Below are 25,790 nucleotides of genomic sequence, written 5' to 3' on the forward strand. Positions count from 1 at the left end.
CCCATCAACCAGTCAATGGTGCAGCCTTCTGATTATAGGACCTCCTAATGAGGTCGGGGCCACAGCCTGGCAGTGACTTCGGGTTTCTCAATCTGGACCCCCCAGCCCATACCTGCTCTCGTACCACCTCTATAGCTCCTGGGCCTCTGTCTTGTTTCCCCAAAGAGAGTGAACTCATGGAGGGGAGGTACTGCTCATGGCTACATCCCTACCCTTGCAGTGCAGAGCTGGCACCGAGCAGAGGCACAGAAAAGGTGTGTTGGTTGACTGAGTGGCCTGACAAGTGGGTCTGCAGAGAGGACAAAGGGAGGATGATGAGGCTGTCCTGTGACCTGACTTCTGACTGCCCCCTCCCCTTTCCTGGCTCAAGTAAGCACCTATATCGTGCCAGGCACTGCGGAAACACAGGGACACCACCAACTCCGGGAGATGAGGCAAAACCACACAACAAGGGGCGCCTGGGTGGCTCAGTGGGTTAAAGCCTCTGCCTTCAGCTCAGGTCATGATCCCAGGGTCCTGGGATTGAGCCCCGCATCGGGCTGTCCGCTCCGCGGAGAGCCTGCTTCCTCCTCTCTCTCTTTCTACCTGCCTCTCTGCCTACTTGTGATCTCTGTCTGTCAAATAAATAAATAAATAAAATCTTTAAAAAAAAAAAAACACACAACAAGTTAACAAAATAAGACAATAATGGAAGAGGTGTCACAAGACTGACTGAATGGATGGATGGACAAATGGATGGATGGATGGATGGATGGATGGATGGATGGATGGATGGATGGATGGACAGACGGACGGATGGACGGACGGACGGATGGATGGATGGATGGGTGATTAATTGCTAAAGGAGGCCAACAGACACGAAGGGCCAACCATCAAAGGGGAAGGGACCGCGGTGAGCTGTTGGAGGTGAGAAAAGTCTCACAGAAGAGGGGGGATTTCATCTGAATGGGGTTGGGGGAGCACTGGGATTTGAATACCCCAAAAGGCTCCTAGAAAGCATTCCGGGTGAAGAGCATGCCAGAGCAAAGGCCCCGAGGCGGGAAGCGGAGAGTGGATCTGGGGCTGGGATGTGGTCTAATCTGACCCAGCCCAGGATTTTTCTGAGTGGGATGCAGGGAGGAGTGAGGGATAAAGCCCGAGAGCTGATGCGGGGCCAAGCATGGACACTAGACAAGCAGCAACTGGATCCAAACAGGTCAATGTTGATGGAAATCAGGGAACATGCAATTAACCAGCCAGGTCCCAGTTTCCTAAACTACCCGACCCAGCTCTTGTGCTTTCAGAAGAAGAGCACGAGTGAAAGGTCAGGGCATGGGCCTTTAAGAGAAGTAGGCCTAATAGGCCGGATGTGCACAAATCAACAAGAAGAAGACAGACAACCCAGCAGAGAAATGAGCAGAAGACTTAAACAAGAGTAATTTTAAAACAAGCTGTCCAGGGCCACCTGGGAGGCTCAGTTGGTTAAACATTGGCCTTCGGCTCAGGTCATGATCCCAGGGTCCTGGGATGGAGTCCCACATCAGGCTCCCTGCTCAGTGGGGAGTCTGCTTCTCCCTCTCTCTCTGCCTGCTGCTCCCCTGCTCATGCTCTGTGTGTGTGTGTGTGTCAAATAAATAAAATCTTTTAAAATAAATAAATATAGGGCGCCTGGGTGGCTCAGTGGGTTAAGCCGCTGCCTTCGGCTCAGGTCATGATCTCAGGGTCCTGGGATCGAGTCCCGCATCGGGCTCTCTGCTCAGCAGGGAGCCTGCTTCCTCCTCTCTCTCTCTGCCTGCCTCTCTGCCTACTTGTGATCTCTCTCTGTCAAATAAATAAATAAAATCTTAAAAAAAATAAAATAAAATAAAATAAATAAATATAAATAAATAAATAAATAGATTTGTTTGAACCGCCAACAGGTACATGGAGAGAGGCTGAGCTTTTTTTCAGTCACAGGGGACGTGTACACTGAAATCAAAAGGAGAAAACAAACACCCACTAGAACGGCTAAAATAAAGAGACAGATAGTACTAAGTGTTGGCAATATGGAACAGCAGCGACCCGCCAACACTGCTGATAGGAGTGTAAATTGGCAAGAGCATTTTGGAAAATGCATGGCCTCCAGTGACAAAACAAACCATGAATGGACCCCAAGACCCAGCAGGAGAAATGTGTTTATTGAGAGGTATACAGAAATAAGTCACAGCAGCACCGTTCACCACAGCCCCAGGCCAGAAACGATCTACATGCCATTAACAATGGAATGGACAAATAAATTGAGGTACATTGTCATAAGGGGCTGTGACACAGCAATGAGAGGAAACAAACTCCAATTACAGACAATGACATGGTTAATGTCACAAATGTGAAGTGGAAGAGGACGGTCACAGGTGAGTGCACTCTGAAATGTATTATTCCAGTTCAAAGACTGAAGCTATAGTGCTAGAAGCCATGGCTGGAGAAATGAGGCATTTCTCATTTACCCGGTGCACCTCCTCCCTCTGGGGGGCTGGAGATGTTCTATCCCCTGGTCTGGCCGCAGGAGACACAGGTACGTTTCATTTGTGAATTTCACCCAACTATACACTTAGGATGTTTATATTTCAGTCAAAGGTTTTTAAAAAGAGAGCATATGCAGAACCTTGTCCCCAGGTAATTGTCCTGAGTGTCCCCCCTCCTTCTTGCCCCCGATATAATGGGTCTCAGTTGGGAGTGAGCCCTTCCTCCTACCCTGCCGAACTCAACATGTTTCTTGACATGTTGCAGAGCTGACTCTCTGTCCCCAAGCTATGAGGATCTGTCAAAACTCTCCATCCCAGCTAACCCACCTCCAACCCACTCGCCCACTGTTGGCATCAACACCTAGACCCTCCCTCTGGCTCCCTGACACCTTCTGGGAAACAGCATTTGAGTGGGGGAGGGGAAGGCAGGGACATGCTCAAATGACAGTTCAGGGATATCAGTGTAGCCGTGGGCAGGGGGTGGGGGCTGGGGAATGACCAGGAGCCCTGGGTGCCAGGACACTGGTCTAGATAGGATGACGGCAGCAGCATGAAGAGAAGGCTGCAGAAGCTTGGAATCGAGAATCATCCCTGGGGACATCCCCCTTGCCAGGGAGGGAGACAGAGCCCTTGGCAGAATCCGGCTCTGGGAATTCAGCCCTCTCCTGGCAAACCGCCCGCTGAGGAAGTAACTGCCCAAACAAACAGTACTTTTACCTCCTAAGGAGTAAAATAAACGAAAATAGAGCCATTTCCCATTCACCTGGCTGGCATTATTCATTCTCTGGGTACAGTCTGTTTGCAGGTTATGAGAAACAGAAGTGGGGTGTGCTGAGAAAAACCCGATCCGCACCAGTGCCCACACACCCCCGGGTGCCAGGCCCATCCTAACAGCTCCACTGCTCACACCAATAGGAATTCCACTAGCAATGCAGAGAATCAATGGAATTTAATTATTCAGGCCCAGGTATCCAGGAGCTTTAAACATGCCTATTATTTCTTCTGTGTGTCTAAAGTCGCCATCATTCTAGAAATACAAGGCTTCAGCTCTAGCGATATCTCTGGCGCTTTGGGGTTCTGGAACCTCCACAGCTCCTTTCCCACATCTTTCACCCCCTCACCCCACCCCACCCACAGGCTGGGATGCTCAGGTGGGGGACAGAGGAAAGTCTGGGGGAAATGTACCCTTGAAAGCTGGTGTCTGGATGAGATCCCCACATTATTCCTTTTTAATGCTCTGTTGCAAAATACACCAAGTGTTTTATTTCAATCCACACTGAAGCATATTTCAGGGCAAATTTCCTATTGCCTGTCACAGCTCAGGGGAAAAATGAATGCACATTTCCCCAGCTCCATTAGCTAGGGAAACAGGCTCACATGGCTAGAAGGCATGGTCCCCGCAAGCAAGGCGGGGGAAATGAGATCACTGGGAAACAGTCCCATGGGGTCTGGGCATGGGGTGCACAGGTGCACAGAGCTCTCGCCTTCCCGGGGGTGACTGCCAGGGGACCCCGGGGGTAGGGACAGGCACATCCGCTGGAGAGAGGATCAGCCCAAGGGGATGTGACCCTGGTCCCCATTAGCACTGTGCCCCATGGGTGCTCCCCTGTGGCCTTCCTGCGCCAGCCTGTCTTCTTATCAACCCTACTTTAGACAGACAGATAGACAGGGTCTCAAGGAAAACAGTGAGGCCACAACGTCTCTCTTTCTTGAAGGTGGAGTTCTAATGCCTGTCTCTATTAGACTGAGAAAGCAAAGGCATAATCTGGGGCAGGTTCCCCACTCCCAGGTTTCCCAAGGAGCCAAGGACAAGCTACCCTGACACCCATTCCCTATACTCTGCTGAGGGGGGCGGGGACAGAGACCCCTTCGGGCTCCAACCAGTCCCTTTGTCCACCACTTACAGGGCCAATGCTGCTCAAAAGTCCCCAATCCTAGCTTCCTGTCTCTTAGCACACTCTCCTCGCCATTCTTTGCACCCTGCCTGAGTGAGAGCCCCGGGGGCTCAACTAGCTCACCTCCATCCTTCCCACTGAACATTCACCACCTTCCTGGGAGGGGCCCCTGCCTGTCCCCCTCCAGCCCCATTTCTCACTGCCCCTTTTGGCACTATTTTTGCCCCCCTCCCCCCGACCGGCCTTTCAAATCCCCCCAGGATAACTCCAACCTCCCAAGTCTCCATTCCGGTGACTCCCTCTGCTGGAAATGAGCATCCTCCCTTTGTTCATCTGGAAAATGCCTGACGTTTCTTCTAGCACCAGCTCAGGCTTCTCCTGGTTGAGGTCCTCCCTGATTCCCTTCAGCAGAACTGACAGGGATGCCTGGGTAACAGAGTCGGCTAAGCATCTGGCTCCTGGTTTCGGCTCTGGTCACGATCTCAAGGTCCTGAGATGGAGCCCCGTGGCTGGCTCCCTGCTCAGCAGGGAGTCTGCTTGAGATTCCTGCTCCCTCTCCTTCTGCCCCACCCCTCCCCCCACTCACTGAGTATGTGCTCTCTCTCTCTCTCTCTAATAAATGAATAAATCTTTAAAAAAAAAAAAAAGAACAGACAGCTCCCTCCCTTGTCCCACTGTACACTGTAAATTTACCTCAGCACTTACCTTTCTATCCTGAAATTACTTGCTGATGTGCTTGGACCCTAAGCCCATGGGGGGAGGGGCGCATGTCATCATTAAACATCTCTACCCCCAGCACGCATAGTGACTGTCCCCTGATAGGTACTCAATGAAATATTTGTAAAATGAATGAGTGAGCTCTCAAAGACCCCAGTGAGGCGTGCTTCCGATGTAAGTGTCCTCCTCCAGGAGGTCCTCCAGCCTGCAACAAAGCAGTCTTCGGTCTCCTCACCCTCCTGTCTTGTGTGGCTGCCCCCTCTCCCCCCACCGATGCTGACTGTCCCATCCGTGTGACAAGTTTGTGTTGCCGTCTCCTGCCATTTCCCTCACCCCCCCGGGGAGTTGAATCTTTTTTCCATGTCACCCAAGGGCAGAGAGGAGCCTTTCACCCTGCACAGCCTAGCCCTGGGCTGGTGTGCGGTAGCCCTGCAGCAGAGCCTGAGGACTCAGTGACTGAAGGATGGAGAAAGGAGCTCTGTGAGAGGGATGTCCCCTCAACCAGCTGCCGGACAGAAGTCCAGGGACGGTAACTCCAAAGGCACGTGTGGCTCAGACAGGAGGAGGGCTGCTCTGTGAGAAACGGCCTTGTTGGTTTCTTTTTTTATTTTTATTTTTATTTTTTTTTAGATTTTATTTATTTATTTGACAGAGATGGCAAGTAGGCAGAGAGAGAGGAGGAAGTAGGCTCCCTGCTAAGCAGAGAGCCTGATGCGGGGCTCGATCCCAGAACCCTGGGAACATGACTGAAGCTGAAGGCAGAGGCTTTAACCCACTGAGCCACCCAGGCGCCCCTGTTTCTTTTTTTAAAGAAGAGATCCTCTTCCAAACCATTAATATTTCCCGAGGCATGAAAGCTATCCTTTGCCTCGAATCCTGTGCCTTCCTATTTGCCAAGTCCTTTGCACCTAACACGGAACTAAAGCTAAAAGAAGCAAGAATAGCCTTCGAAGCCGTCACAGCTCAGAGAGCATATTAATGGAACAGGGAGGGATGCCTGGGTGGCTCAGTGAGTTAGGCATCTGATTCTTGATCTTAGCTTAGGTCTTGAGCTCAGGGTCATGAGTTCAAGCCCTGTGTTGGGCTCCAGGCTGTGTGTGGAGCCTACTTTGAGGGGGGGGTTAGATAATGGAATAGGGACAGTGCCCCAGATGGCAGCATGGGCCCACTCTGTGCCTCAGCCCATCTAGTCCACCAGGGCCCCTCCTGCAGCAGAGGCCAAGAAAACAGAAACAACTTTCGAAAGTAGGATCCTCGTGGTTTTCTGGTCATGCTCACTCCCCATACCCACAGCCTGGATTTCTGAGCAGAACACACCAACAACACTTTCACACTCCCACTGCAGTGTGAACTTTGGCATGCCATTTTACTCTGAGTCTCAGCTTCCCCATCTGTAGAATGGGCTAATGAAATCTGCCATCGTGACCTCACTCCTTCTCTACCCCTAGCATCAGGAGGGTGAAATGAGGGAGGTGGTGAAAGTCCACTGAGGTTTTTAGTCATTCCTTAGCAAGGAGGACCCTTTTATTATAACACTCCGGCCTGCCCCAGTGGGAGGACACAGTCAAGGGTCTGTCTACATGAGGCAGGGAACCGGCCTGCTAGATGTTCTGATTTGGCCTCCTGGACAGCGCCCAGGTATCGAGCGGAGGAATGTGTCAAGTTGGAAATGAGAGATAGCGACACAGGGATTTGGCTCCCAACCCCAAATCCTGAATTGCGTTTTCCTCTCTGTTAAGCAAGCATTACTCATCCATCTCCCACGCCTGTGGTGTTACAGGAGACCGCGGAGGGAGAGAACTGCAGACCCGAAGAAAAGAGGATACACTTGGTTGCAGCAGGAGGCCATGGGACTAGAAGCCAGAAGAACTTCCTGACGGTGGGAGGAGCTGGTGAGATGTGGAAATGGGTGGCCAGGGGCAGGGGCCCTCTCCCTCTCCTCAGGCTATTTCAGAACTTAGGAGGGTGGGCTGAGTTAGGTTGTTCATCCTACAGTCCTGTCCTCAGGCAGCCCCTGACCCAGCTTCTGGTGGGGATGGAAGACGTGGGGACAGAAGGAAGATCTATGGGACTCAGGATTTATGGGTTCTAGTTGGGATCTAGAGCTCCATGGAAGGTTAAATGCTCCTGGGAGCAGCATCAGGAAGGCCAACCACATATTGACCGAGTGGGCTGGGGCTTAGCAAGGGAAGGTACTCCTTTCAACCCCACCATGGAGCCAGGCCCTCACTGCAAATCTGGCAGTGTCCTCCTTGAATTCCTGGCTCTGATATACTCAGGGGCTTCCTCTCCTCCCTGCTGAGCTGATCAGACTCAGACACACACACACACACACACACACACACACTCTCCCCCCACCCCCACTCCATCATCCCATCCCCCACAGTGGACCAGCCAGCCCTCTCTGCACAGCTGCTTGGGGCTGTAATTCAATCCCGGGATCCCAATGACATCATTCCCACAGGGTCAGTGGGAAGGAGAGGAGGGGACAAGGCAGAGTTGGGGTGGGGAGAAAAGGCCAAGAGACTGTCAACTGCAGACCCAGCTCTGGGAGGCATTGTGGGAGGAGCCCAGCTCGGCAACCCTAAAACAGTATGACCTTAGGCAAATCGCTGAACCCCTCTAAGCATTCTTCCTCATCTGCATAATAAGGCCATTCTACAGAGTTGTTTAAAGTACCCAAGGGGTAGGGAGCACTGTGAGAGAGGGGGTTTCCCCCATCCTCTGTGCCAGTCAGCATCTCACTGCCCCCTCTCAGATAGCCCAGGGGTGTCTGTGTTATCATCCTCTCTGTAGTTCAAAATCCTGAAAGTAGGGCAGTACACTGCCCCACAGAGCAGGCAAGTCCAGAAGAAAGGATTATGGGCCTCTGCCCCCTTTCTCTGTAAAGTGCACCCCGTAAAGGCCGCTGTAAGGGGCCCTCTGCACCAACCTACTTCTCTTTGGGGAAGTGCCCCCCCCCCAGGATTCTGAGAGTCGGGGAAACCCAGGAGTCCCATGCCTACCAGGAGGGCAGCATGAAACATCTGATTACACAAACCTGCCACAGTCCCTGCTGAATATTTCATCCGGGAGCAATGATCCATTAGTCACCATCAATTATTCATCCTCATCAGGGCCAGGGACGCAGCATGGGAGCAGCTGGCGCTGGGACCCACACCCACTCCACCTCCACTCCCCCTAGAAGGCGACCAGCAATCTCTCCCATCCCCCTGGCCCACCGAGGGTCCTACTGAGCACACATCTCCAAAAAGTGAGCATGGCAGTCAGACGGACATCACAGCACCGAACAGATGGCCAAGCAAGTCACAGGCCAAGCTGAGGCTGTCACACACCAGCCGCGCGCTGAGGATTTCCAAGAAATGAGAGAGATATTCTCCTTTATCAAGTTCAACAAGTGTCTTTGGCAGTAGGTTGATTTCACAGAGGTGGCTGGGCCAAAGGTATGGGGCTATCTGTCCCTTATAAAGACTCCCATGGTCAGGCCAGTTCTGGCCCCATTCCAAAGGTCTCCCTTCTTCAAAAGAAATCAGAGTCCTCTCAGAGTTGGAGAGAAAGGGCCCTGAAGACCAAGTCATCAGTGTCACAGGAGCCCCTCCAGCGACATGGCAGTGAACGCACCTTGGGACAGGATGCTTGTGTCTCCTGAGAAAAGGCACTGAGTGTTTGGATGTACTAATCCTTCAACATCCGTTCAGTAAATATTTGCTGAGTGTCTTCCACATGCCAGGCACTGAATGAGACACTAGGTTTACACCCAACACAGACCAAATTTTTGCTCTATTAGAACTATCTTCCCCACGGTGGGTCAAAATTAGTGTCCACATGTCTTGTGCTCTCTAGACCTAGAAGATGAGAAATAGAATCAATTGTCTTTTAAGACCAAAGCCTTGGGCTCACTGGAGTAAGACTGTGGGACCCAGCTTGCTCCTCCAGGCTGAAGTTGTACCCCAAAGGGTCATGGTTAGACAATGGTTTTCAGGACAGGACCTGAGCAATGGGCACTCTTGGGTGGCTCAATGGATTAAGCTTCTGCCTTCGGTTCAGGTCATGGTCTCAGGGTCCTGGGATTGAGCCCTGCATTGGGCTCTCTGCTCTGCAGGGAGCCTGCTTCCCTCTCTCTCTCTCTGCCTGCCTCTCTGCCTATTTGTGATCTCTCTCTGTCAAATAAACAAATTAAAAAATCTTAAAAAAAAAAAAAAAAGAATAGTGTACCCACAAATGCAAATGCCAGTCTTCTCTGCCAAACAAAAGACTTGCTCCACCTCTCCCTGTCCCCACTCCACTCCCAAGAGCAGGCTCTGCCCACTGGTGAGGTAGGCAGGGTTATAAACGACAGAGGAAAGCACTGCCTTAAATATGTTCCCCAATAGCCCTCGCCAGGCCTGGAATCCCATCATTATTTATCCAGCCTTTTCTGGGTAGGCATCACTGCCTGTTCAACATGCAGATGCCTTTTTGTTGGGAGGAGTGCCATGTTCAGGAGAGGAGCAGCTTGAATCTGTTCCTGGGGCTGCAGAAAAAGACATATTGCACTGTTCTCGGGGCTGGTGAAAGGGAGATGAGGTGAGCAGAGCGGAGTGGGGAGGACTGGGTAGGACAGGACAGCTGGGAGGCACTTGATGTCTCTAAGGGGAGGAGCACACAGAGGGGAGACAGAAGGTAACCAGAATATTGCCTGGAATTTGCCTTTTGTATTGGGTAAGTTACGGAGGGCTCCAAGGGATCCCACCCAGTAAGCAGAGCCCCAGCTGCCTCTCTAATGACCCAAAGAATGACAGGTACACACTCTCCCCCACACTAAGTGCCCTGGACAGGGAAACAAGGAGTGTTGGGATTATCATTTTAGGAAAATATATGGTGATCAGGGAAGAAATGTAGATGCAGGGAAAATGAGAAAAGGAGGAACTAGAGGACAGAAAAGAAGAGCTTCGCTCCCCTTACAGGATTTCTGGGGGGCAGAAAGCAGAGGAATGACCCCATTCAGATGAACCAAGAGGCTGAAAGGGTGGTGTAGTCCTCCTACAGGCACATAAGGACACAGTCATGGTCTGATACTCTGATACAGTCATGGTCTGATACATGGTCTGATATCTTCTCTCCCACGATCACAGGCTCCCCCAGTCCTCAGAGCTCTGCAGAGCTTCCAGTCTCTGCCCACCCAACCCCCACACCTGGCCCCATGCCAATTGATGCAGCCATTCTTCCTCTCCTGTTGTAGGCCTGCTCCCACAGCAGCCCAGCCCTCCCACAAATGAGGGAGGGCCTCAGTTCTAACACCCTGCTGACCTCCCAACAAGGAGAGGACTGGATTCTCCACTCTAATTCCGACATAGTCCCCTCCCCTGCAGGGATGACCAATCAGCTCCAGCTTCATTTCAGCACTCTGTCTTCAGTTAAGCTACATGTGACCGCACCCTACCACGAAAGCCCTCCCCTCCCACCAACCCAGGCTAGATTTTTGTCTATGAATGGAGTGGACATCGGGTATCTGGAATAGTGAATATTACAGGAAAGATGCCCCTGCTTTACACATCTCAGCAAGCTGGAGGGAGATGCAGGTCACGGACTCCAGGAGACGAGAGCCAGATTCCAGGATTTGAGGTCATGAATTCCTATCACCTACAAGCTAAACTGACCCTCCCCTAACCCAGACCAGGCGTGTCAAAGCTACTTTTAAAGACCTCCTGGGAAAGATGATTATGTAGACACTCAGGCTCATAGCATGTTTGGAGGTCATCCCTCTCATTTTACAGAGTAAAAAGTGGAATCCAGGAAGAGGAGGTAGCTTGGCCAAGGTCTCACAGTCAAGAAAGGGTGATAACAAATTTCTACAACACCAATGTTCCTCTCACCCCTGCCTCTCTATCTCCAAAATTGGAAAGTTACGGCTTAGCCTGTGACCATCCAGTCTGAACCAAGTGTGCGGGTGCAGTGCTCTGTCCATGGTGCTGAACCTCCCAGTCCTAGAAGTCTGTTTGTCTTTATTTTTAATTTTTTACTTTTATTTTTTTTCAGACCTGCATTTTTAAAAAATTTTTATTTATTTATTTGATAGAGAGGGAGATAGAAAGAAAGGGAACACAAGCAGGGGGAGTGAGAGAAAGAGAAGCAGGCCTCCCGCTCCTCCTCAGGGAGCCTGATGTGGGGCTCAATCCAAGGACCCTGGGATCATGACCTGAGCCCAAGGCAGAGGTTTAATGACTGAGCCATTCAGAAGCCCCTCAAGACCTGCATTTTTAAGCACTGTCAGTGTTGGGGCCTGTAGCATCGCAAGGGTGCTATGGAAGATTCAGGGAAAAGTTGATAATATAATCCAGGAGACCATTTATGTAATGGAAGGAGAGACTAATCCAAGGAGATAAACAGGCAAGATGTGCAAGAGAATGGGGAAGGGGATGGTGCACCATCCCTACCCCTGACCTCTTTTCATCCTCTTGAACTGGGGATGGCTTTCTGGTTCTAAGATACTGAGATACAGGTCCTTTCAGAGAAAACTATGTGACTGACAGCATTTAGTCTCAAAGTTTCCAAGACAAATTTTCTAAGAAAGAAGTCACCAGAAGCAAAGGCCAAAAGAAATTTGGAGTATATGTAGATAACAGGTGAGTCTTCAGAAGATGTGGGGGATTTTGAAAAGTTCTGCCATGAATATGGAGACTGGATATCAGGATCTTTCAAGGTCACACCCCGAAAGTCGAGAATCATGACTGGGACCCTTCTGCGGTTCCTTGGAATCAAGTGGGGGGAGAGCGGGGATGAAAAGTAAATCCACTGTCAGGATTGTTCCAAAAAGGTTTGTCTAGCCTGAGCCCCAAACTGGAGTCCATGCTGAGAGAAATCCAGAAGCCATATTCTTCACAAAGTCCCTGGCTCTGTACTCTCTTCAATATGGAGGCTGAATGACGGTGCCTTGTTGGGAAAGCAAATCCGCAGCATGTGTGAATGGACCCCAAACAAAGGAGCTGTCTGATGGGTGCTCGCTTCACTCAGCTGTTAGAGCATGTGACTCTTGATCTCAGGGATTGTGAGTTCAAGCCTCGTGTTGGGTGTACAGCCTACTTAAAACAAACCAACAGGAGCTGTTCTAGCAAGAGATGGACAGCATCTTGAACTTAAACGGGCAGCTCACAGTTTAGCAGGCATCTACACATTCTGCTGCAGGTTTGACTCTCCTAAAAGAAGTCTCCTGATACTGAGTTCACACAGACACACACACACACCATCCCTTACCTCAGAGATATCATCTTAATACTGATAAAGGGCTTTTACTCTCCTGAGCCCTATTATGCACAGCATTATTCTCTTCCCCTTCCTCCTCCTCCTCCTCCTCTTCCTTTTCCCCTCCCATACTGTGATACACCACTGAATACAAGTCAACTGTAACAACTGTGCGCACAGCCAACTCTCTTCAGCATGTCTACCTTCACACTCAAGAACCCTAGGATGCAGAAAATTTTGGCAGTCAGTCTATCCTTTCTAAATATCTACGCTGTCCTGGGGCACCTGGGTGGGTCATTGAGTTAAGGCTCTGCCTTCACCTTGGATCATGGTCTCAGGGTCCTGGGATCGAGCCCCGCATTGGGCTCTCTGCTCAGCAGCAAGTCTGCTTCTCCCTCTCTCTCTCTGCCTGTCTCTCTACCTACTTGCGATCTCTCTGTAAAATAAATAAGTAAAATCTTAAATAAATAAATAAATATCTCCCTTTTCCCAGACTCTCTTCTTTTGGAGATCTCACCATCTGTTTGGTTTTCTGTCACAACGTCTAACCACATTTACCATTCAGAAATTCCTCTTTATGTCTACCTGAAATCCTTCATGCTCTAGGATGCTATTCTGACATTATGAATCACTGAAGATGAAGAGCGTCTTCCTCAGGGGGAGTGAGGAGCAGGGTGTCATTGGACCTTTCAGTCTAGAGGCAGAGACATGCACCAGGACAATACTCACCCCACCTACGTACACACGGAGGACCTGTGACTGTGGAAAATAACGACTAAGAAGTCCAAGGTCACAAAGAACCCTTGAGATGGCATCAGATCTATCCCCCATTCATGGAGAGAGAACTGCCTCAGGGTCCTCTGAGAAGAAGGTCTCGTGGGCTGCCCAATCCCATACCCTCAAGATGCCCATCTCCAGCCTTTGTTTCTGGGTCTGCAACATAAAACACCCTGGCCTCCCTTAGCCCCCAAACCCAGACTCCCAAGCGATCACACTGCCAGCAACTAATACACTTCTCAGAAGCCATATTTATATTACAGCCGGACAAGAGAGCAAAGGTGTAATTGGGCTCGATTTGATTGAGTGTGACAATTGCAGTTAGCCACATGTGTCACTGAGAGATGTGAACTGGGGATAGTTTATGCTCAAAAACTCATTTCCAAGAGGACCTGACATCTTCCTCTCCCAGACATCAGACAGCGCTGACATCGATGGCAATGCAAGATATCCACAGACTCGCTTGGCTGAGGGAGACCTAGTAAGGTCATCTATCCGCCCCCGCACCCACCTCCACACAAACATTCCCTCGGAAAAGCTTTTTCTCTACTTTCTGGAATACCTGATGCTCTCTCTTCACCCCCTTGATGGCCTGCCAGATTTCTCAGTGCAACATGCATGAAAGTGCTGCCGGATATCTAACTGAAACCTGGCTTGCTTCAGTTTCCACTCCTTGCTGTAGTCCTACTCCTGGTGCAATGACAGCAACCTTATCCTGTTATGTTTCCATCCCTGATTCCAGCCACTCCGGGGACACACCGCCATGCTCACTCCCCACTTTGTGACCTCAGAGAACCATGATCCCCTGGCTCTGGGCTTATTCTCTCCCCACTGCTCTCTGGAGTCAGTGGCCAAGAAGCTTTCACATCCTTGTTCCTGAATTCCTTTCTCAGTCTCCTAGAGAACTATAGTTCGGCCTTTGAACATCTCTAATGCTTTTGCTGGGACTCTGAGAAAGGACTGCAGGGGTTTCTGGTCAAAGATCCCCATTTTACAGAGGAATGAACAAATTCAAAGGAGGAAAATGACAAGCTCAGGGTCACCAGTGTAATCAGAAGCAGAGCCGGACACTCCCTTGCCCTTTGCAACCTAGAGCCTGCCTTGCAGCTCCCTGGCAGTGACCTGAGTGGCCCAGGAGTGCTTATGGCTCTCCAGAGCTCAGGAGCCATGGGGGCCATTATGCCCACTAGCCCTACGCTGCTAGGTACCCCCATTATAAGCCCTAGGAGCACTGAGCTCTTTTTACTTCACATCAATTATCATAACTGTCGTTGAATAATCAATGGTGTGCTTCTTTCTTCTCTTCAGTGCCCTGCTTCCCTCAGACTATAAAGATCAGACCAACTTTATCACCACTGCAGCCTCGCTCCTAAGTGCTTGTTACATGAATGAGCGACTGAATAAAGTCTTTTTTTTTTTTTTTAAGATTTTATTTATTTGAGAGAGCATGAAAGGAGAGAGGTCAGCAGGAGAAGCAGACTCCCTGCGGAGCAGGGAGCCTGATGGGGAACTGGATCCTGGGACTCCAGGATCATGACCTGAGCCGAAGGCAGTCGCTCAACCAACTGAGCCACCCAGGTGCCCTGAGACTGAATAAATAAATGAATGAGTGGGGCCTGTGGAGAGGTGGCCATGGCTAGTGTGAAATGAGAGAGGCTGCAAGGCTTGGGGGTCCTAGCTTCTTGCCCTGCCTCCAACACTGAGGAGAGGGAACAGGTAATGTCACCACTCTCCCTTTACTAGAGAATTGGGACACAGAAAGGAGATTTGTCACTATGGGGTCCATGTGAAGCAGTCCCCTGTTTTAGGTGAGCCCTTCACCTCAAGTGGTTGGGGAAAGGATTTAGTGAGTCTACATATTTTCTTACCTATCTTTCTCCCCGCCCCCACCTCTGCCACATCACCTCTGTCACTAGAGCCCCAAGCCCGGGTCCCAGACACCCTGTCTCATTCACCTACCCACCAAGCCTCCTGCTTCTGAACAACACAGCACCCCCCATCAATGCTGCCTCCAGAAAGGTCTAAGCTAACAGCCACCGCCAAGCAGGCTTCACCTACATTAGCTCCTAATCACAGATGGCAACTGCCACAGGGTCTGGAAAGGCAGCAATAGTTACGGGAGAAACCACGGGTCCAAATCCTGCGAGCCGACCAGAGAGCTGCCATGCGCCTCCCCCACCCCCGCCACCCGCCCCCAGGCCTCCCCGCCCCGGGCCACCATGCCAGACCCCAGCCTAGCACCGCCCCCAGCAGTTCCTGGCCTAGCCCGGAAGTGGCAGGTGGAGGGAAAAGGAGAGCACATGTCACCTGGAGAAGTCCTCTCCAACCTGAAGATACGGTCTCAGATCCAATTTCATTCTCAATTTCCAAGGAATGTGAGAGGGAGGCCCCACTGCCCACAGGCAACCTGCCAAGAGCTCTGTGTGTGTGTGTGTGTGGTAGGTCTGCATCTGTGTGTTTATGTGGAGTTGTGAGTCTTCCCTACTCCGAGCCCAGTGCTCCAGGATGTCACAAACCCCAGACAAGGAAATGCTTCTGAAAGTAGGGCAATGGGATAGACTCTGGGAAGGGCTGTTTGGGAATCTGTCTAGCTTGTTAAAGGCCAGAGCTCTGCACCCCAAACGGAGAGTCCTGGGGGTACCACCCTGCCCTATGGAGGCAGCCCCGTCCTGTCTCTCTGTGCTTCCAAATTTACTTTTGAGTCTCCCTGCGCACCAGCTGCCAAGCCCAGGGTCTCTCTCCAAGGCATCTCCTGCATCGAGAGAAAGAGCCAGAGGGACAGAAACACATTCATGGGGCTGAGAGAGTGGATCAGGAACCCAAATCCTGCTTTAGCTCAGCGACCCCATAGGATGGCTTCCAGGGGTTCCATGTTCCCTCCCCTCTCCCAAGAAAGGACAAATTACTCCTGCGACCCTCTCATCCAGGAAGGTCTCCATCTTTTATTATGTCTCCGTCTTTCCCATTCCTGATCGAGGATGACAAGTCCAGGATGGCTGAGCCGGGGAAGGAGCCATGTGCCAGGACAATCAGTTCCCCAGCCATGCGGCCGCTGAAGATCTGTGAGACACATGTCCCGGGGGGGGGGGGGGCAGATTTCGTGTGCAGACACCTGACCTCGTCTGAAGGTGGCTCTTCCAATGTCCTCCAGAGCCTCCCTGCCCTGTCCTGCACTTGTCCTCCCAGGACGAACCGACCACATTCCCTCAGTGCCCAAGCCACAAAAGCCACAGAAGAGCCACGAAGACTGCCTGTCCCTCCTGAGGCAGGAGCAGTTACCTCCCGGCCTCTCAGATCAGGGTGCTGACTCTTCATTACAACAGGCGGGTGCCCAGGCAGACACAGCCTGTAACACGGGATCCAGCTTGCAGCCTCTCTGTGGCTACAGGACTGCGTACACTGACCCCCAGATTCACCCGGCAGGAGGCGGCAAAGGATGTATTTTATAAGAGGAAATAGGAACTCTACAGCAGGAGAGATACGGTTAGAAACAAAGAACTTCCTCACTCTAGGGGGTTACCATTAAGGACTGATTTTACTTCCCACCAGGTGGCTCTTGGAGGGCCATCCAATAAGGAGTTCTAGATGCCCTTACAAGATAGGCAACAGGAAGCCTAAAGGTTACTTCTAAAGGGGGCTGGCATCCAGGTTTCCTCTGCATCCCCAGAGCTGGACAGAACCAGTGTCCAGACTCCACCAGCATAACCAGTTCCAGAGACAGCCTTGTGAATACCAGTCTGTAGTGGGCATCTATCCATGGTCTAGCCTGACTGCCCCCCACCCACACACAGTCCAGCCTGACCAGCCCCATCCACAGTGTGCAGTCTGGGGAAGTAGGGCGGTGACAGGGGGAGGTTTGGTTTTGTTTTGTTTTAAGATTTTTTACTTATTTGACAGAGGGACAGTGAGAGAGGGAACCCAAGCAGGGAGAGCAGCAGAGGGAGAGGGAGAAGCAGGCTCTTCACTAACCAAGGAGCTGGATGCAAGTCTAGATCCCAGGACCTGGGATCATGACCTGAGCCGAAGGCAAACGCTTAACAGACTGAGTCACCCAGGTGCCCCTCCCCCTTTTTTTCCCAGCAGCAGCAGCAGCAGCAACTGTTTATTGGGGGGGGGGCACCCAAGCCTGTATTTGTATGTTGACTCAGCCCCCCACTAGCAGTGTGACCTTGGGAACATTCCCCTTTCTGAGACTCACAAAGAGGGTGAGAAATCATAGGATCTAAAACAAGAAGGGCTTTGTGTGTCCTCATTTCTTCACAAAGAACATTAAAAAGATGAGCACTTGAGAGCCAAGATTTAATAAAACTTGTAATCTTTACTCCTCCATCAAGAAATTCTTAAGTGAAACCGGCATTTATTTGTTTCTTGTTTAGCAGGCGTGTGGTGGGGAAGAATGCAGCGACCAGAACAGTTTGGGGCTCTGCCTTGATCCACACTACGGTACCAGGAGTTCAACCCATGGCCTCGGGACCGTCACTGTCACCATATTACAAATGGCAGATAACCCTACGATTACTCGGAAAATAGCTTTGACCTTATGGCTCCCCCTGAACAATTCTCGGGGACCCTCAGAGGTTGACAGCCCACAGTTTTGAGAACTGCTGTCCTAGGACATCTCGTGGACTCTTCCCATGGGCTATATCCCTTGAACAATACTATCACCGTTTTCAAATGAGAACCTGCAGCTCAGTCCAAGTGGCTTCCCTGGGGAGACACAGGCAGGACAGGGCAGGTGCAGTGTCTGTTATGCCCTGCAAAACTCACAGCTGTGGGGCACTGACCCAGGGGGTGTCGGGCATCACCTTTCCACCTTGCCCATCACCTGTCCTCCCCAGCCCTTGGAGCTCACCATCTATATCCCTGGGGAAGCCTGAGGACACCTGCCGGCCTCTGCAGTAGTGAAGACCTGGCTTTTGCTACAGTCTGTCCCCCCTAGGCACCTCTGTTACTCTTCTACCAGAAGGACACCTGCCAGGACTGGGGACCGAGGTCTCCCCGGGAAGCCTCAAACTCTGGGGGCCTGAGCTGCCTGCCCATTGCAGGCTCAGCCCTCACTACTCCCCTGCCTCCTAGAGCAGCTGCCGGCATCAGGCATCAAAGAGCTAATCTAATTTCTCCGTGTGCTTCCCCACTCGCCTCCTGCAAAGCCAGGATTGATCTGGAACCAGGGCAGCCTTATTAAAGTGATGCCTTTTCCTCCTCACGGGAGAGTCAGACTGGGAGAGGGAGCCCTCTTGCCTTCCCTCAATTAACTCCAAGTGTCTTGCTGACTCCAACCCCACCTTACCGCCACCCTGTGCTTCCTAGAGCTTAATTCTAACTCACCTTGGCTCCTAATGATGAGGTTGGGTTTCAGCCCCCAGGTCTGCTTCTGTAGGATCCCAGAGCACTAAAATGCTAGCTTCCTGTTCATCCTCTGTACACTCCTCAGATAGGGTGGAAACACAGGAACGCAATGGTGTGGCACCTATTCTCCGACCCCATCACTTGGCCCATGACTTTGGTCCATGGCGGTTGGCACAATAAGGGATCCATGGCTACCAATGAAAATGGGGAGCCAAGGAGCCCCACGGAGGATAGAGATAAAGGACCATGTGTTTGCTTAATATGCTTTTCTCAAAAAACAAAACAAAACAACAACAACAAAAAAAACACAGAAAATGAAAGACAAAGAGGGTCCCTTGAGACCACGATGCAGGGCCCATGCCCAGGACCCCCTCACGTCGCCTGTCAGGCTCTCCTCCTCTCCAGGAGGGAGGCAGGGGATATGAAGTTGAGGTGGAGCAGAAAGACATCAGAAAGGAATTCCTTTCCATAAAGACCATAAAAGCTGCTTCCCCACTAAAGGAGCATGTTGAAGGCCCAGGTGAGTCTCCTTGATTCGACCACAGTCACCTCTTGCCATCTGCAGGGGACCCAGCCTGGGTCTCCCCTCCAGGTCATGTTCTCCATGCCCCACCCCCATGCTTCGTCCAAGAGGCCCCCCCATCCCATTCCTCCATTCATTTCCGTTTCCTCAGCTCCCTAGTGCCAAGCTCCTCGTTATAACCACTTACACTCAATATTAAGATGTATGCCATGGTAATGGGTGACTGCCACCTCCAATTGCTAAATTCCAGAGCTACCACTTTAACCCAATTATCAGATGCCCTGTCAGGGGTTTCAAAGACCTGAGGACTCTGTCCCACCCAGAGACACCTGGGTCTCCCTGACTCTCCCGCTCAGCCTCTGCCTCACCCTAGTCCCAGGCTGTCCAGTGATGAGCCCTTTGGGGTTCTCAGTCTCTCTGCAGAGACAGGAAGGGCACAAGCCTCCAAGGACCGAGGGAAATCTGGTCCTGGCAGGCAGCTACCCTGGGGTCGGGGAGCTCTGGGAGCCCAGGCTCCTTGCACCCAGCCATCACAAATGCTCCTGGCTACAGAGCACTACTCTGAGGGCTGGGGGGCACCCAGCAGAGGAGAGGGAGCCTCATGCTGTCTGCCTTTGGGGAAACCCCAGGCCAACGAACAATACGTGGTTATTCCAAGCTCCCTTTTAATCCCTAGAGCCTTTTCTAGAACAGGTGCTTGGTCCATCTGAACTGGAAGTGGAAAGGAAAGGAGGAAAGTGGGAAATCAGGAACAGTGTGCTCTGGCTCTGCCACTGCTTGGACTCTAGCTGCCGCTAAACAAGAGGGTTGAGTGCTGGGCTGTCAAGTCCATGGGGATCTTGACTTCTCAAGCCTGGACGTTCTGAAGAAAAGAGGCAGTCAGATACCAACCAGACACGAGCATCTGTGCCCGTGCCTGGGTCCTCTGGGCTTCAGAGAAGACTTGACCGAGCTGGGACTTGCTGAAGATGCCAGCACCCCATTCAGAGAAGGCCGCCTGAGGCTGGGGACAGAGTCCCCGGGTGCCCCAGCATTTGCTCTGCTCCTTCGGCCGGGGCTCCTCCCTCCTCGCTTCAGAGCAGGTGCTCCTGAAGATGCCAAATTCCTCAAGGGGAGTCCCAGAGAAACCCAAGACTGGAGAGGGAGAGCTGATTCCCTTTCTCCAAGGGATCGCTGCCTAATTTTGTAAAAGCCTGCTACGTGATTTCAATGACCGGCCCCCTGCTTATACTCAGAGCATTAATGACTCGGGGTACCCCTGACCATGTGGGCAGGCTCCACACTCTAGATGGAGCTGGGGAGAAGGAAGAGGGGAGGTAAAGTTCTGACTGATCAGCTACAGCGGCCTGGAAAGACACCCCCCCGCCCCCAGAGTGCCCACATTCTGGGTTTGAGACCTGGCTCTGGCCTCCACGGTGAGAGATTTTAAACCACTCACGCAACTTCTCTGGGCCTTTGCCACTTTGTTGGAAGTGGGACTGTGATGTCTGCTCGAGACCTCTGTGGTCCTGAGACCCGCAAGGATGGGATGCGGAAAAGCGTTATCACAGAAGGAGAAACAAAGAGGGGAGCTTGAGACAGGAGCGGACAGGGGGGGGGTGGGGGGGGTGGGGGGTTGGTGCTGGAGAGCCAAGTGTTGCCTACATCCAAAGCTGGAGTGCCAAGGCCCCGGACAAAAACGGTCAGAAGGTGGGGCTCTCCCAACTATACAACCGCAGGGCTGTCCTCTTCTTTTCTTGCCTCAGGCCCCCAACTTGGGAGCTGCCTGGCAGCACCCACCCCTCCAAGCATCAGTGGCTATGATAACAGACCGAGCAACTCCCAGCCTCCTTCCCTAAGGAGCCAACCTCCCCATCCCAGGCATATTTAATCCTGCGGTCTGCTGACCAGCCAGGTGGGGAGGTCTGTCCTAGTCTGGAAATTATCCAGGGAGGAAGCTTTTAGAACATCTCTTGCGTACCACATATTTGGGGCATCCTTCCTGATGTTTAATTTTAGACCCCCCTGCCGAAGCACAGACCTCTGTGTGTGTCTGTCGGGTGGGGGGAAAGAGGGGGCTGACAGCTAGGTGCTCTATACACTCGACTCAGCAGGACTGTTCATGTCCCTCTAGACCCAGAGTCAAAGGGACCCATCACTCTAGCTCCTACCCTGAACTATCAGTTCCTGGGAGGAAAATGAAAGACTGCTGGGACAAATCCTTCCCAGAAATTAAGCTTTGGCAACATAGGGCCTCGTCGGGCATAAAGAACTGCGTGAAAATCAGAGGAAAAAAATTCTGGAATGGCCACCAAAGTAGTTATAGCAGTTCCTTCCTTTGAGTTTTTAAGATTAACAGAGGTGGAGAGTGTTCTGAGAGATTCTGGGCTGCAGGCAGGGAAAGGGCTAGGAGGGCCAGCAGGTAACAGGACAACAGTGGAACACATTTGCCGGGCTTTGACCAGCTGCTAGACGCTGCTCTAACCTTTTCCAGGAATTCACGCTTCGCCTTGGCGGAAAACCGCCCAGGTCAGATTCAGGTTTTATCTCCACTCACAGACAGGCAGACTGAGAAAGAAGCTGAGAAACTAAGAATTTGATTAACTTGCCCCAAGTCAAGAGGGAGGGGCAGAACCAGGAGGAACCCAGGCAATCTGGCTGGAGGCACAACACCATCTCCACAACTTGACCTCTCACCGGTGGAAGCCTGGTATTGGTCACAGGCTCCCTGTCCTCATATGAGAACCCAGGAGCGGATCCTGGTGTCTCTACCTTGGTTCCTCTGACCTAGTGGAGGACAAATAAGCATGGAGGAACTTTAGAATTGTATCTATCCACAGCACCACATGAACAGGTTATCATTTACTGGATGCTTCCTACCTTGTGGGATAATATATTGTTATATTATTGTGGGATTTATGGATGAAGCCTTCCAGACATGGTCAGGTAACCCCACTGCACGGTCTCGAGGCATCCTGTACATCTCCCTAACAGGTGTCACAGTTATGATGAATTATTTATGTAATAATCTGCTTAATCCTGTGTGTTACACACTAGATGGTAAGTGCCATGAGGGCAGGAACCAGGCCTGTTTTGTTCCCAGCTGAGTCTCCATGGACGAGCAAACTCCCCGGTACACAGCAGACTCTCGTAAGCTAATAGTTGAATGAGTGTAGAAACTGATCCTCAAGAGCAGCTAAGCAACTTGTCTAGACCCATGGCATGCAAAATCCACAGCGCCCAGGGCTTCTGTCTGTTCACTGCTGTATCCAGTGACTAGAAACACATAGTAGGCGCTCACACTGCAGGTGCTCACCAGTAAATAAGTAGCATGAATGAATGAACAAAGTTACACGCTGTGTAATTAGTAGCCCTGGGATGATGGACCCAAACCTGTTGGGTTTGCTGCTTCCTTTGTTAACCGCCACCCTGTCCTGAGTAAACAACCTCTACTGTTCCCTCTGGCTTGCCATTCCAGTTCCCAGAAATCATCTCCATCACTCTGGACTTTGTGTGTGTCTCGCTCAAACAAAGCAGATCCAGCTTCAGCTAGAACCCAGACCAGGAAAGCCCAAATCCCAAAGGCAAACAAAATAACAAGTCTACTCTCCAGGGTCTCTGACTATCCCCGAGGATGCTTCTGTCCGAGGAAGGGGAGGACGAGCCACTCTCCCGGCCCACTGAGCCTCAACTTCCTCCCCCTCCATCCCCCGTCCTATCTTTCCCACGCCCTGGATCCCGGAGCACTGCTGGCCGTCTATCCGCTCTCCTGACAGGGCTCCACAGACTCCACAGGGTCTGTGGGAAGAGACAGGAGACTCCACTGAGAATGGACAGAGTGTAGGTAGAGGCACAGGGTGTCAGGAGGTCAGGCTTGCCTGGGGCTGGGGAAGAGGCAGGGAAGAGGCTTCTCCAGCCATATCCACAGCCCACCTGCCCACAGTTCCCTGCAGGGCCAGGGACATTCCTGCCACTCCTGCACAGCAGCTGACTGAGAGTGAAAGGGAGAATGACCTCTGATCCCCTTCTCCTAGGGACAACTGGCCAGGTCTCTGTGATTCTGGAAGTAGAACACTTATATCTGCCTTCCCCTTTTTCAGCTTTCCAGAAGTTCCCTAGCTCCTCCTTGGGCAAGGCATGGAGAGCGGGCCAGGGTCAAGCCCAAGAGGTCCCCAGAAAAAGCAAGTCCCCCCAGGAGTGTCCTAGAGGGTGAAGCCAGGGTCTGTCTGAGCGCCAGGCAGAACAGAGGCTGGCAGCACCCCAGAGCAGCCCAGGACTGAGGGATGAGCTGGTACCAGTCATTCCCAGGGGCATGGGGAAGAGAAGCAGGGTTGGGGCTGGGCTCCCTGGCCCAGGTCTCAGTTTGCCTGCTTTGGACCCCTGAAGCTGACTCACCCCTGGGGCCCTGACACAGGCCACAGCCAGTAGTGGCTGCCAGGGACACACGCCAGGCACGCACGTCCCACTGCATCAGAACCGCCCCATCCCTCCCACCTGCCCCTCTGGCCCCATCTTAGGGCATGGCTCTTCTTTTGGCTCCTCTGGTGGGCACAGAGATAGTTCTAGCAGCCCAAAATCTGCATTTGGACCTAAGCAGGGGGAGAGGAAGATTAAGGGCTATCCTGCTCCTCGTGGTCACACCCTCTGATGAAGGGTTCATGTTGCCAAGGACTGGATGACTCAGGTTGAGGATCATCTATTACACATGGGAGACCCTCTCAGGATGGCAGCAGGAGGAGGGGGAAGGGCACCCCCAGCTCTCTCCAGGTTAGACATGGCCCACCTTCCTGTCTCTCTGGGTACACAGAGCCTAAGGACTTCTCCATCCTTCCATCTACTCCATTCCAATCCGGGTCCACCCACCCCATCAGGCCTCTGCCCTTCTCTCCCCAACTGCAGCGCCCCCCCCCCAATCCTGGGCCACCTCCTGTGTCCTTGCACTCCTTTCTGCTGCCACAGGAGAAAGCAGCCAGAACACTTACTTCTCTACCTCAACAGTGAATGGGGGGAGGATGCTGCAGAGGGGCCATGGGACTTTGGAGGCCCCCACACATACCCTGGGCTGGGGGTGTCCAGAAAGCACCTGTGGAATGCAACAACGGAAGGGGAGAAAGGAGAAAGGAGGGGGTATTGGGTTAATGGGATAGGAGAAAGGTAAATCATCTACCCTTTTAGTTAAAAAAAAAAATAAAGCCCCTGTGTCCTGAGAGAAAGGAGGTTGAACAGAGACAGGGGAAGGTGGGACCCCAAATGGGGAAGGTAAATGAAGGAGTCCAGAAAAGCCGGGTGGGATGGTTGGCACTTTCTGGGCCTAGGTCTGGGAGCCCAGCCCTGGGGAGGAGGGCTGAAGCAGGGACGGGACGTCCTAGGTCGTGCTGAGTCATGAGATTTGGAGAGAGACTAGGGGTGCTTCCATCCCCCTCTCGCGTCCCTGTCCCAGTTCCTCTCGACCCTCACTTCCGGATAGTCCCTGGAGTCTGTCCCCCGCCCTCCCGCGGCCCCCCGCCCTCCCCTCGCCTCCTAGAGCCCGCAAACCCTCTCTCCCCCTCCCACGACGGCGGGGCCGGGGGTCCCTGAAGCGCGAGGCGGGGGCGAAGGAAGCTGCGTTGGAGACGGCCCCGAAGGGCAGGGGGAGGGCGAGAAGCGGGGCGGGGGGCGTCCAGGAGACAGGGCGGGAGCCGCGGGGACCCAGAGCTCCGGGGACGTCGGCCCGCCGCTCCGCTCTGCACCTCATTCTCCCCCCACCCGAGCCCAGGGAGGAAAGCTGCTCCCTCCTCCCGCCCCAAGCCCGCAGAGCCGCGGACTCCTCGCCCCTCGGGTCCAGCTTCCGCAAACGAACCTCCCACCCGCACGCGTCCAAACTGCCTCCGAAGGAAGGACGGTGCGGACGCATGGCCCCTTTGGCCTCGAACTTCCCGGACCCTGCCCACCCCCGCCGGAAGCCCCCTCGGCCCACCGAGTGGCCCCTCCGCTCGGTAGCGGAAAACCCGCCCGGGGAAGAGAAACTTTGGAGGGGGGAGTCGGTGCCCCCCCACGGGCGGGGGGGACGGACTTACCCGGAGCGGCCAGGCAGGAGGGATCCCGGGTCCCCGAAGTGAGGGGGCGGCGGGCTGCAAGGGCGCTGCGCTGGCCACGGCGCAGAGGGGCGTCCGTTCCCCCGGGGCCCGGAGTCCCCGCTCCGCCCCGGCCCCAACTCGGTGCGAAGTGCCTTTGCCGCAAGACTTGCTGAGCTTGGCAGTCTGCGCCCAGGCGGCGGCGGGAGGCGGCTGATGGATGGGCGAGCGCGGCCAGCGCTGCAGTGAGGGGAGGAGACGCGGCCGCGGGGGGCGGGGCCGGCGGGGCGGGAGAGGCCGGGGCGGGGCGTGGCAGACCTGCCCTGCGGGGCCCGGGCCGATTCGCGCCCCCGCCTCCCGCTCAAGGTCACGGCTGCAGCTAGGGGTCCGGGAGAGTCGGACCGGGATCTGGGCGTCCTCGTCCCCACCCGCGAAGGGCTGTCACTCTTGAGCCAGCTCCCTCTCCCAACCCCCGGAACCCACCGCAGCTCAAGGCTCCATTATTGGCCTCAAGAGCCCATGTAGCCATTTGGGATCTCCGAGCCCCTCCCCCCCATCTGGTTCTCCAAGTTAAGGCCACCTGGAGAGTAGGGGCTTCTGAGCCTAAGGGGTTGATGACAAAGAAGGGGATGCTTGGGAGAAGTTACAGGTGGAGAATAGGGTGAGGGGGGGGGGGGAGAGAAAGCACGGGGAGGGGCAAGGAAAGGTGGGAGGAGAGGGAGGATCTGGAAGGAGGTGGAAAGGAAAAGAGGAAACTCCCATCTATTCAATGACACGCTTTCCACGCTGGAAATCC

General features: G+C 53.0%; 1 protein-coding gene across 3 annotated transcripts in view; it reads right to left on the reverse strand.

Moving 5' to 3' along the window:
* The window catches only part of SYT2 (synaptotagmin 2), a 105,275-nt gene extending 80,032 nt beyond the window's left edge, over positions 1-25,243 (reverse strand). The window contains exons 1-2 of one of the 3 annotated variants that reach the window (XM_082702028.1): positions 24,998-25,243; positions 23,998-24,024 (exon numbers count right to left, since the gene is read on the reverse strand). The gene's annotated coding sequence lies outside the window, so the exon portion shown is untranslated. Of the gene's footprint in view, positions 1-23,923; positions 24,025-24,997 lie in introns of those variants that run through there. The other 2 variants (XM_082702027.1, XM_082702029.1) reach the window with 2 other exon arrangements.
* Positions 25,244-25,790: the final 547 nt, after the last annotated feature.

Source organism: Mustela nivalis (assembly GCF_964662115.1).
Source record: "Mustela nivalis genome assembly, chromosome: 16".
Lineage (NCBI taxonomy): Eukaryota > Metazoa > Chordata > Mammalia > Carnivora > Mustelidae > Mustela > Mustela nivalis.